This window comes from Garra rufa, chromosome 1 (assembly GCF_049309525.1).
Source record: "Garra rufa chromosome 1, GarRuf1.0, whole genome shotgun sequence".
Lineage (NCBI taxonomy): Eukaryota > Metazoa > Chordata > Actinopteri > Cypriniformes > Cyprinidae > Garra > Garra rufa.
Genome location: NC_133361.1, coordinates 49,659,331 through 49,671,448, shown reverse-complemented (window position 1 = coordinate 49,671,448; position 12,118 = coordinate 49,659,331). Strand labels below are relative to the sequence as shown.

The window sequence follows — 12,118 nt, the reverse complement described above, 5'->3', positions numbered from 1 at the left end:
GAATGAAATCCGTATATACTACCTTACTTAGGTTGGCATTGTCATGTGTCTTACGTAATCAGTTGCATTGCTTCACTACTATGCCATGAGGCCACGAGAGAGGAGTCACGACTGGCAAATGAATCCACACATTTGAGAAACTCACCGGAAGAAGTAGGCACTTTTCGCCTACTGTTTTATGAATACTATGAATTCAGACATACTACTTTTTTTACTCACTATTATTTGCCTACTATATAGTTTGGAAGGAGGCATATCCACACACAGAATACCAATGCTAACACCTAGCTACTGAAAATGTACATGCACTGTTACCTGTAGCAATGCCGTACAGTCCCTCCAAAGTATGTTGGATTCCTGCTGTCTGCTGTATCCTCTACAACCTAGCACTCGGAAAAGACTAGCAAAGAATTGTGCTTTGAGATTACGATGTCGCATTTGTGCAGTTCACCTGATTGCGCTGTAACTAGCAAGTAAACGCCACTATCAGCAGGCTCAAATTGTTCCCCTCGAAATGTTCTGTGCTATCCCAATCACCAAGTTCTGGCTTACGTCCCACGCTCTGAAACATCCAGCACACCACCAAACTGTACTCCCCAACATGCCCTGGAGGACACAGAAGAGTGCTTCAAACCAGTAAAAAAAGGATTTGTACATCCTTCACCCACAAAAGGAAGAGAAGAGGCACTAGAGACGTCTTTCAAACACACACAGAGAAATGCAGATTACAGATCCAGGCACACACAGAGTTCCTCTCGCTCTGCTGACACCACTGAGTGGGCGAGGAATACTGATAGGGAGGGATCACGTAGGTGACTATGTGATTGTGTGTGCGTCTGTTTGCCCACAGCAGTGTAGGTGTTAATATTACAGTGATCAAGTGACTGAATGTGTTAGTGTATGTGTGCCAGAGATTCGGCTTTGATTTCCCTACAGTATTCCTATTTTCGCTGTTAGAAGACTCATTAAGCTCAATCGGTGATCAATTACCGAAGACCACCACAGAAATCATACTCACATGCCGTCAAGGAAGCCACACAGGTGGAAAAGTCAAACACCTAAGTGAGACCCGAATCATCGCTCCTGTGAGATGACAGTCAGTGAAGGACCCAAGAGGGCATCAAGTCCTACAGGATCTTCAAAGTTGTCAAAATCTTGTCCGAACGTATTAGGATATTTGTGCTAGGCACAGAAAATTCCTTTAAGCTTCGCTTAAGATTCGCCTATCCGGACGAGCCCCCAAAATCCGTCAGCACCACCCAAAAACCTCAGGACCTTGTAGCTCACCTCTGTCGGCTCAAAGAATCCACATCCCAACACAGTCAAATCCAGACGCATGGTAAATAACTGAAGGTTGTAAAGGAGTCCAGGTTTGTCAAAAAAAAGAAAGAAGAAAAAAATGAGAAAAGGACAGGAAAAATGCTTAGGCGAGTGATGCTTAGAAGAGAGAGAGTTATCTGCAGTCTTGAGGGCGACTGCCAGGTACCGGCGCATGCGCCAAGATCATACATCCCCCGATACACACACACACACACACAAATGTTCACTCATCAGCGAGGCGGACAGACGCACCCTCCTCCTCCTCCTCTTTTCTCTTTTTCTCCCACTCGATAGCAGCTATTCAGCTGTATCTCTCAAACTTTTTCTCTGCGTTCAGATTCTCTTAACCTCTCTTGTGTGTTCTGCCTGTTGTGTTCAAAAAAGCCCATATACAGTTGTTTCAAATTCTTGTACAGAACATGATGGTTTTGTTCAGAGAGACAGTAAAATTCAGATTTTTTTTCAGTGTATCTGACACAATCTGTTTGTATATATACAATTAACTGAATATATATACATTAACTGAATAATAAATTAAAAATATAATTTTAAATTTAAAAATGCAATATATTACGAAGTAATTAGACTTTTTGAATACACAAATTCAATTTCTACTTGCAAAGTGAGTGTGTGGACAATCTGTCCTAAAAGTTACATTCGGCTTCATGTGCAGTGTTAACAAAGCCCGACAAGATTTCTGAACAAAAAGATACACCCAAGTATAGATAATCCACAAACAAGCAACTTTTCAATATTACAGCATATTATACACCAAGTTAGGTAAAATATGTGACCCTAAACCATAAAACCAGTATTAAGTAGCACAGGTTTATTTGTAGCCAAAAGTACATTGCATGGGTCAAAATTATAATTTTTTTTATGCCAAAAATAATTAGGATATTAAGTAAAGGTCATGTTCCATTTAGATATTTTGTACAATTCCTACTGTAAATACATCAAAACTTAATTTTTGATTAGTAATATGCATTGCTAAGAACTTGTACCCTCAGAATCCTGATTTTCAAATAGTTGTATGGACAACTTATTTATTCCATTTTGTTTATTTAAAACATGTGATCCTTATGACTGGTTTTGTGGTCCAGGGTCACATATCTGATAGAAAATAAACTGAATGAAATCATACAAATGAACAGAAGAGTACACACACACAAAATACAGTATTCTACAACACAGCATCAGGTTTTAACAGTATGTGGCTGTCTATCCTTAACTAATATTTATTAGGGACTTCTAAAAAAGCTGTAAGTCCATTTTATGTTTTAACTTGAGAGGTGGATGATAAAACATCTTTGCCAGCATTCAAAGGGCCAGATAATAGATTCAGCTGAAACTGCTGAGGTATTTATTCAGTCTAGTGTTCAAGTTCCTCTGAGTGGACAGAAGTGTTGCAGTGACTGCACCACTGATAAGGACAAAGTGCTTATCTACAGTGTGTGTGTGTGTGTGTGTGTGTGTGTGTGTGTGTCTTTGTATAAGTACATACTTTGTTACACTTTGGTTATGAATTTGGTTCCAAAATTGAGCAAATTCTGGCAAAACCGCAAACACTTCCTAATCAAGTGCATCTGACTTAAATTAGCAGTTAGTAAAGACTCGTCAGATAAGGAAGACATCCCAAAATTTTGGTGTACCTCCAGGAATAAGGCTGGGAAAGACTGGGGTTAAAGTATTCATACTTAGCTACAGTCAAACCAAGATTTGTTCAGACACCTTCAACATTTCTCACATTATCATGGTTTATTCGCTGTAGAAAATGGTAATAAAAATGGCAAGAACTCAAGAGTTAAACTGTGTCAGAACAAATTCAATTTGTAATCAAAAACAAAGTTATATAACTTTAGATAAATCAAATTTTTAGTCCCAAATTTGTATCAATTTTACTGGTAGTCCACTGTATGATGATTTTTTTGGGTATACTATGTCACAGTTTACTTTATTTTGCTATCCTCACATACATAAATGATCTATAGTGTCTTGCACCCTCTAGTAAAAATTATATATGGTTTGACTGTAAATACAAAAACAAGAAAAGTGAAATGGTATGCTCTATTTAGATGTTAACGCATGTCTGTTTGTGAATAAGTGAGAAGGATGCATTAACATTATACCTTCTATTCAGACTGTCAACATAAACTACACAGGCAAACGTATATACACCCCTTCTAATTATCAGTTTTGGCTATTCCAGTAATTTCAGTAAAAAACATTCATACCTAAACACACACACACATAGTAATAAAAGACTTGAATGTACACATGAATGTACAAGTGAACATGTACACTCATGCACACAAGACACTACAATCATTCAAATATGCACAATGGTTTCACTGTTAAAGCCGTTTGTCCTCTAGTTTACAGATTTCAGGATATCTTAGCCCAACAAAGAGTCAATAGACTCCAAATGACATACTGAAACGATTTTATAATGAAAGTTGATGCAACTGAAACAAATACCACAACTGCATATTTAGCTTGACTTCTCTGGCTCAATGTTGCAATCTCCAGCCCAAACATGTGTGCCTAATTCAAAAGTGTAATATAGTGCATGAGATAAGAATGTCAAAGAGGCCCATCACCCCCAAAGAACCGGATATATTTCTTTTTTCCAATACTTTCCGTAGAATCAAGAACAACCATATCTGTGGGAGACTCCCTAAACTAAAGGCCTACAGAAGAGCACTACCTTGAGAATGTGTTCTTCAGGAGGGGCTAGATAATAGGTAGGCATGTTCGGTCCTAGAGAGACACTGTCCTGGAGAGTTTAGCTCCAACCCCGAAAAAACCTCATCTGTCTTAGTAGGCCTGAAGACATTAGGCTTGTTCAAGATGCATTGGCGCTACATCAACCGATCTGTTTATGACATCAAAATGCCACAACTGCAATTCAAAAGCATAAATAGCTGAATGGTCTGTGCAGTGCCAATGCATCTCAAACAAGCTTATAGATTACCCTTTTCAAGATTTTTAAACAAAATGGGTAGGAGGACAGTGGCTCTCTAAGGCCATCAAGATTAGGGTTGAACTTGTCTAACCCTGGAATGAAGACTTTGATGAATTAGAGGCTCTCAGTGACCCTCCAGCAAACTCCAGTTGAAACTGATGGACCTTTATGAAAGGACCAGCAAACGGGTAGCCATAGTATAAGCAAATCTGGCAGCGCAGGGACATTCCTGAAGGTCCATTCTGGATTATTCCAGTAAGGCCATGTGCTTCATGTATCTGCCAGAATGTAACAATAAAATTGGATTATTAGGAGACATTAAGATCTGATTAAGAGCTGCAGTCTGTTGTTTACTAGATTGGAAACATGCTAAAGAGATCTACAGTATATCAGTACAGACCCCAGTACATCTACCTATCATCCGCTTTTGTTCCTTTCACAAACCTTAACAACCCGAAACACAATACATGAAACCCCAAACTGATAAGGTGAGACTAAAATCCTTAAAGATATACAAATCTTTCTTTAGAGGACCAGTCTAGGGCCTTCATAGGTTTGTTCATCTTGAGGGTTTAAAAGGACGTTCATATAAGTACATAAATATAACTATAACAGTAACTATAACATTTTAATAATCACAATAATTCTTTAAGAATAGGGAAATCCACACCAAAGCTACTACGATAGTAACTCAAAGGAACAATATTGTTGGAACAGCTTTCATTATGTTTTTTTTCCAGTTAATGAGCATGTAAAACTGCACCATATGCTTATATAACAGAACATACTGTTCATTGTTGTAGATGTTAATATAGTTATTACTATAGTAGAGCCGTCACGTTTCATTGATTCAATTCGAGTAATCGATTTAAAAAAATCTTAGACTGTATTTTGCCTGTGTCGAGTAACAGGCAAAATGCTCAAACCCTCGCTCTAAAATGGCCAAACATTACAGATTAAAAGGACATTTGAATTACACAAAAACATGATTACTTGCTTTTGATACTTTATTTGAACTAATTATTATTGGCTCACTGCTATATGTATTTTAAGTCATTTTAAAGGCTATTGTTCGCTTAAGTCTATATTAATTACCACAAAAAAGAAATAAAAAGAATTATAATTATCCAAATACTCGATTAATCGTCAGAATAATCGACTGATTACTCGATTACCAAAATACATTACATTATAATCATCTTTATAGTCATTAGTATAGTTAAAAATGGGTGTGTAAACAGATCTTAACATTTGAGAATCTCCAAAGTGTGTTGAAACTTCAAATACTCGAATACTCGATTAATCATCTGAATAATCAACCGATTACTCGATTACCAAAATAATTGTGAGTGACAGCCATACATTATAGTCATCTTTATAGTAATCGGAATAGTTAAAAATTGATGTGAAAAGGTCTTAACATTTGAGAATTTCCAAAGTGTGTTGAAATTTTAATCAACATGTTGAATTCTATATTAACCACAAATCTATATTAATTACCATAAAAAAGTATTATAATTATACGAATACTCAATTAATCGTCAAAATAGTCGACCGATTAATCGATTACCAAAATAATCGATAGTAACAGCTGAACATTATAGTCATCTTCATATTCATCAATATAGTTAAAGACTGGCGTGAACAGGTCTTAAAATTTGAAAATCTCCAATCTCTGTGTTCAATCAACCTGATGGATTCCATACAGTTCTCTCAGGAGAAAAATTGAAGTAAGAACTTTCCACATTAATAGACCCTATTTGGCATGCCGTCACCATGGGTTGGGCCGAAAGCCAGTTTCTGTCAGCAAGAAAGGACAGTGACTTTGGAGTAGAGTTGCAGAGCTACAGGAAAATGGTGGGAAGAGAAAACAAGAGAGAATTTGCCAGAAATAAAGGGATTATGGGGTATTTTTTACAAAATTAGCAAGTTTAGAGAAGACTTTGCATTACAGAACTATAAACAGCAGTAACAGATTGACCCCAGGCATAGAGAGGTGATTCAATGGATAAAGATCTGGGCTTGAAACCAAAAGGTTGTTGGTTCGAATCCCAACTCATGATCCTGTTTAGGACGCCAACTCGTGAGTCACACCACTGTGCTTGTGTAAGGCACACCAGGGTTACTGCTTCTGTAATAAATAACTGAAAAAGTGTCTGCTAAATGACTAGTTACTACTCTTCTGAAAGACTAGAAGTGAATTCTGAAATCCAACAGCTACAAAAAGTCAACAGCTTTAGGGGCTCTATTCATTAAAGCACGATGACAGGTTTGCTAAACCTGATTGGGTTTCCCAAACACAGCTTACTGAAAAGACTGCAATTACCAGGTGGAGTTGGGCTTCACCCAATTGGCTACACTCTTAAAAATGAAGGTGCTTCACAATGGCAGAGAAGAACCTTTTTGGTTTAAATAGTTCTATAAAGAACCTTCAACATCTGAAGAACTTTTCTCTTTCACAAAAGGTTCTTTGTGGCGAAAGAAGGTTCTTCGGATTATAAAAAGGTAAGAAAGAGATGGTTCTTTAAAGAACCTTTGACTGAATGGTTCTTTGTGGAACCAAAAATGGTTCTTCTATGGCATCGCTGTGAAAAACCTTTTAAGGCACCTTTATTCTTAAGAGTGTAGCTACTGCAAGAAGGGCTGAGCACCAGGCTTGAAGATCTGTCTATCCATCCATCCATCCCAGTTAAATACTAAATGCTGCTAAAGGCTAAAATTTGCCCAAATATACAAAACTAAAAGAATATGCATGCCTTCTTAAATTTATTTATTTAAACAGTAGGTAGACTAAGGAAACTGTGTGCTGTTTGACCCTAAACAGTGACTTCCATAGCTTACATTGGTTTTTGGTATCAATTTAAAAACAAATTTGTCCGATTAAACAGGACAGATATCAGTTTCACCACCCATTATCCAAATATTCCAATATCAGCATTCGCCAGCATGTATTTGTTTAAAGTTCTCTCTCTATAAAAATAATTACACTAATCAAACCTGCCGCAACCACATCTGTCAAAATCAGCCAGCGCAATGACAAACTACAGGCAAAATATCACCTGCGGTTTTTATCCAGGCTTGCATCGTATTCAAAGCACACAGGGCTCACGGGTCAATGCGGCTGGCAGCTGTTTGAGACTGTTAGGATTCTGCTCACGATGTCTGAGGGGTCTAGAGGCTAACCATCAATCGCCCCGCGACACGTGTTTTTTTCTTCCACCGTGGAGCTCAGTTCCTCTGCTGTGCTCTGTAAGTTGCTGGCTGTGCAGATCTAATTTATGGCAAATATATTCAGCCGAGAGAGCTGCATTTGCATCAAACTAAATGCTAAAAGAAAAAAAGAAAGGAGGAAGGAATGAAAAAATGACACCAGAAACTACACAGGCACTCCACATATGTAGCACTGCAGGATACGTGGAGACATGCAGAGTGAAGAGCGCTATTACTGTATGACAAAGCCTTGTGGAAATCCTCCAGTCTAAAGACGAGATCAAAGACGAGTGCAACAACACAGCTGTAATACAAAACAAGACAAACCCACCGGCCTCATAACAACAGGACACTTCTTCTGCATTGATTAAGAATTGGTGTCTAGGCTTTTTTGAAAACTCAAGCAGAATGAATTTAAAAAGGACAACTGGGGTTTGAGGACATCTAGATCTCAAGTGTATGGCATCCTGTTCTTTTCATTTGGAGAACCGTGTATGTGAATGACACTTTTAATCCTCACTTTTAAACACTCAAACTTATCAACTGCCACTTTGATTTGAAGTACAAAAGAGCCTCAGGCATTTTTTTTATCTCACAGTTTTGACTCTTTTCTCGCAATTGTGAGTGTACAACTTTTCTCAGAATAGCCTGATATAAATTTTATCGCAATTGCGGAATATAAACCTGCAACTGACTTTTTCTCGCAACTGCAGGATATAAAGTCGCAATTCTGACCTTTTCTTGCAGTTGCGGGATATACACTCGCAACTCTGACTTTTTCTTGCAATTGCAGGATATTAAGTAGCAATTCTGACTTTTTTTCTCGCATTTGCTGGATATAATCTTGCAATTCTGACTTTTTTCCTCAGAATTGTGAGGAATAAACTCATAATTGTGAGTTATATAGTCATTATTTCGAGATACAAATTTTTACTCACAATTGTGGGATATTAAGTCACAATTCTGATTTTTTTTTCCTCGCATTTGCAGGATATAAACTTCCAATTCTGACTTTGTTCCTCAGAATTGTGAGGAATAAACTCAAAATTGTGAGTTATATAGTCATCATTTCGAGATACAAATGTTTACTCACAATTGCGGTATATAAGCTCCCTATTTTGACTTTTTCTCAGGATTGCAAGTTTGTATTTCACAATTCTGCTATTCATTCTCGCAATTGCGAGATATAAACTCTCAATTCTGACTATTTCTTGCAGTTGTGGGATATAAACTTGCAATTCTGACTTTTTTCTCAGATTTGCTGGAAATAAACTTGCAATTCTAACTTTTTTCTCAAAATTGTGAGAAATAAACTCGCAAGTTCGACTTATAATATGAGATACAAACTTTTCCCGTAATTACGGTATATAAACTTGTAATTTTGACTTTTCTCAGGAGTTTGCATGTCGCCGTTCTGTTTTTTTTCCGCACAATTGTGAGATATAAACGTAATTCGGACTTTCTTTCCTCGGAATTGCGGGAAATAAACTCGCAGTTCTGACTTTCAGGATTTTGTAAATTTCCTACCTTAAATATATCAAAATTAAATTTGTGATTAGTAATATGCATTGCTAAGAACTTAATTTGGACAACTTTAGAGGCGATTTTCCCTTTTATCTTTTTAGTATCTTTTTTTTGCACCCTCAGATTCCAGATTGTCAAATAGTTGCATCTCGAGCAAATCAAAGGAAAACTTATTTATTCAGTTTTCAGATAATGTATACATCTAAATGACCCTTATGACTGGTTTTGTGGTCCATGGTCACATATGTGATACAACTACTACAAAGTAGTTAAATGGCACTTAGTTAAATGGTACTGGTTCAAATGGTTCTGTGAATTGTTGTAGTAAATCAGTTCACTTAAAGGGATAGTTCACCCAAAAATGAAAATTTGATGTTTTTCTGCTTACCCCCAATGCATCCAAGATGTAGGTTACTTTGTTTCCTCAGAAAAACACAAACGAAGATTTTTAACGAAAACCGGTGCAGTCTGCCAGCCTTATCATGGACGTGGATGGGCACCAAACCTTTAAAAGTAAACAAAAACATGCACAGACAAATCCAAATTACACCCTGCGGCTCGTGATGATACATTGATGTCCTAAGACAAGAAACGATCGGTTTTTGTGAGAAACTGAACAGTATTTATATCATTTTTTACCTTTGATACACAGCCACGTCCATCTGTAATGTGCACGAGTTTGGCATCAGTCACGTCACATGAGCACTCTGTCGTAGAATACGCAAACTCCGGGAGCGATCTGTCGCATGTATACGACACTCATTGTTTACACAGAGCACAGAGATTGTGGGTATAGCGGCTATTCAAAATGGTAATTACTTGCGCGTATCCTGATTGTTTAAACCGATTTAAAGCTAAAATATTACATTAGTTTGCGCAAACTCATCCGGGACTTTTAACTGATTTCCCCTTACGGCTTTTGCGTATTCTACGCCAGAGCGCGTGCTCATGTGACGTGACTGATGCCAAACTCGTGCACATGACAGATGGACGTGGCTGTGTATCAAAGGTAAAAAATGATATAAATACTGTTCAGTTTCTCACAAAAATCGATCGTTTCGTGTCGTAAGACATCATTGTATCATCACGAGCCGCAGGGTGAAATTTGGATTTGTCTGTGCATGTTTTTGTTTACTTTTAAAGGTTTGGTGCCCATCCACGTCAATGATAAGGCTGGCAGACTGCACCGGTTTTCGTTAAAAATCTTCGTTTGTGTTTTTCTGAGGAAACAAAGTCACCTACATCTTGGATGCATTGGGGGTAAGCAGATAAACATCAAATTTTCATTTTTGGGTGAACTATCCCTTTAAAACCACTTGATTGAACAATTTCACTAAAATCAATCTGACAACACAAAACTGTCAGTGTAGTATTTCCACCAAAGAGTAATTTTGGTCTGAATACCAATGAAAGTCTTAGAACCACAATCTTGGTTCTCCAGTATATCTTCCATTATACTGCTTACTCTCATTTTATGTTAACTACTCTTTCTCAGGATTAAACTTACATATAATTTGCTTAATGAAGCCCTAAATCATATAGTATCTAACAGCTCATATAGTTTCTAATGCTATATACTTCTGTCATTTTTTCAATAGGGCCGTTCAAACAGCTATACATTTATCTAAACCTGTGACAGTAATGACACCCTAAAGTACACTGGAATTAAAAAGGCCCCTTCAGGCTTTTAGGGGAGCTGGAGGCCCTGAAGAGAAAATGACTCTAGTCGTCACCAAACTAGCATGAATTTCAACCACAGTCTGAGGACACCGACTAAAGACAGGAGGTCTTTCTGGGAAGTGTGAGGGCCCTTTGATACACATCTCACTGAGGTGAATGGCTGGTCTGTTGGGTAAGTCAGACTTGCCACTTGCTTGCCTAAAGCTTTATGGGAGATTCAGACAGACCTGAAGTATGAAGGGAGGTAAAGTATGTGTGTGTGTGTTTTGAGCGCACATACATCCTGTGTGTGGTAAACAAAAGTTTGCAGTCGTGGACGCCCTTGCAGTCACAGAGCCAAACTCCAGTGAAAATCAAAAGCAAACACAGCTAACAAGAAAGCACACAGAGAAACAAACACACACACCCTCCTCATCCATCACACACAATCCTGAAAAGAGTGTACACAGAGATCTCCACTTCTTACTACCGCAGTCCCTCTCCGGCATATCTGAGATCCTAAGCCTGTTTCGCACACACAAGCAATTTTATATTAAATATTGAATTTAAAGGATTGGTTCACTCTAGAATTAAAGATATTAAATTAGTGGACTTTAATGGGGATCATTGGGTTGAAGGTCCAAATTGCAGTTTCAATGCAGCTTCAAATGGCTCTACACAATCCCAGCTGAAGAATAAGTCCAAGAAAAATATCGTCCATTTCCTAAAAAAATTAATTTGTATACTTTTTATCCACAAATGCTCATCTTGCACTAGCTGGACTTCACGCATTACGTAATCACGTTGAAAAGTAAAGTGTAACCTATTAATATGACTGCTAAAAGCAGTTTTGAGGTGTAAAACAGGCCTTAAGCGAAGGAGAAGAAAATCAAGACAGTCAACAGGCAGCAAAACGGGATGTTGTATAATACACAGTTTCAAACTCTGCTACACTAGCAAAATACAGCAAAATACGTTTTGTAAGTGTGTGCTCATTCATTGAGCAGCACCATTTATTTCCATTCACTGGAACTTTCATCTGGCTCGGTTCACTTGCAGACGTTGACAGAATCCTAATTTCACTCCAACAGTTGCTTCTGGCTATTGTAATCCTCTCAACACAAGCCTGAAGTCTCTCTGAGGGGCTAAAATACACACACAGACATGCAGAAACGCATCATTTAATATTCAAAAATACTTCAGCACAACAGAACGGGACCTCAAGGAGCGTAGTTGTTAACTTTTTTTAATTTGCTAGACATGATCCACTTTTTCATATATAAGCCAAAAAAGGTTTAATCATCAGAATATTTAAACACACTTTACCCTACAGCTACCATTTTGGCAAAAGAGCTTCACTTAATAATTCTGTTTTAGCTAAATCATTTACATTTCTGACTAACGCGTAAACGGAAAAAGCTAGAAAAAGGAAAAGGTCAC

At 37.6% G+C, this 12,118-nt stretch overlaps 1 protein-coding gene across 1 annotated transcript in view; it reads right to left on the bottom strand.

The window, feature by feature from the left end:
• The window catches only part of tanc2a (tetratricopeptide repeat, ankyrin repeat and coiled-coil containing 2a), a 187,539-nt gene that overhangs the window by 79,332 nt on the left and 96,089 nt on the right, over positions 1–12,118 (bottom strand). The window lies entirely within an intron of this gene.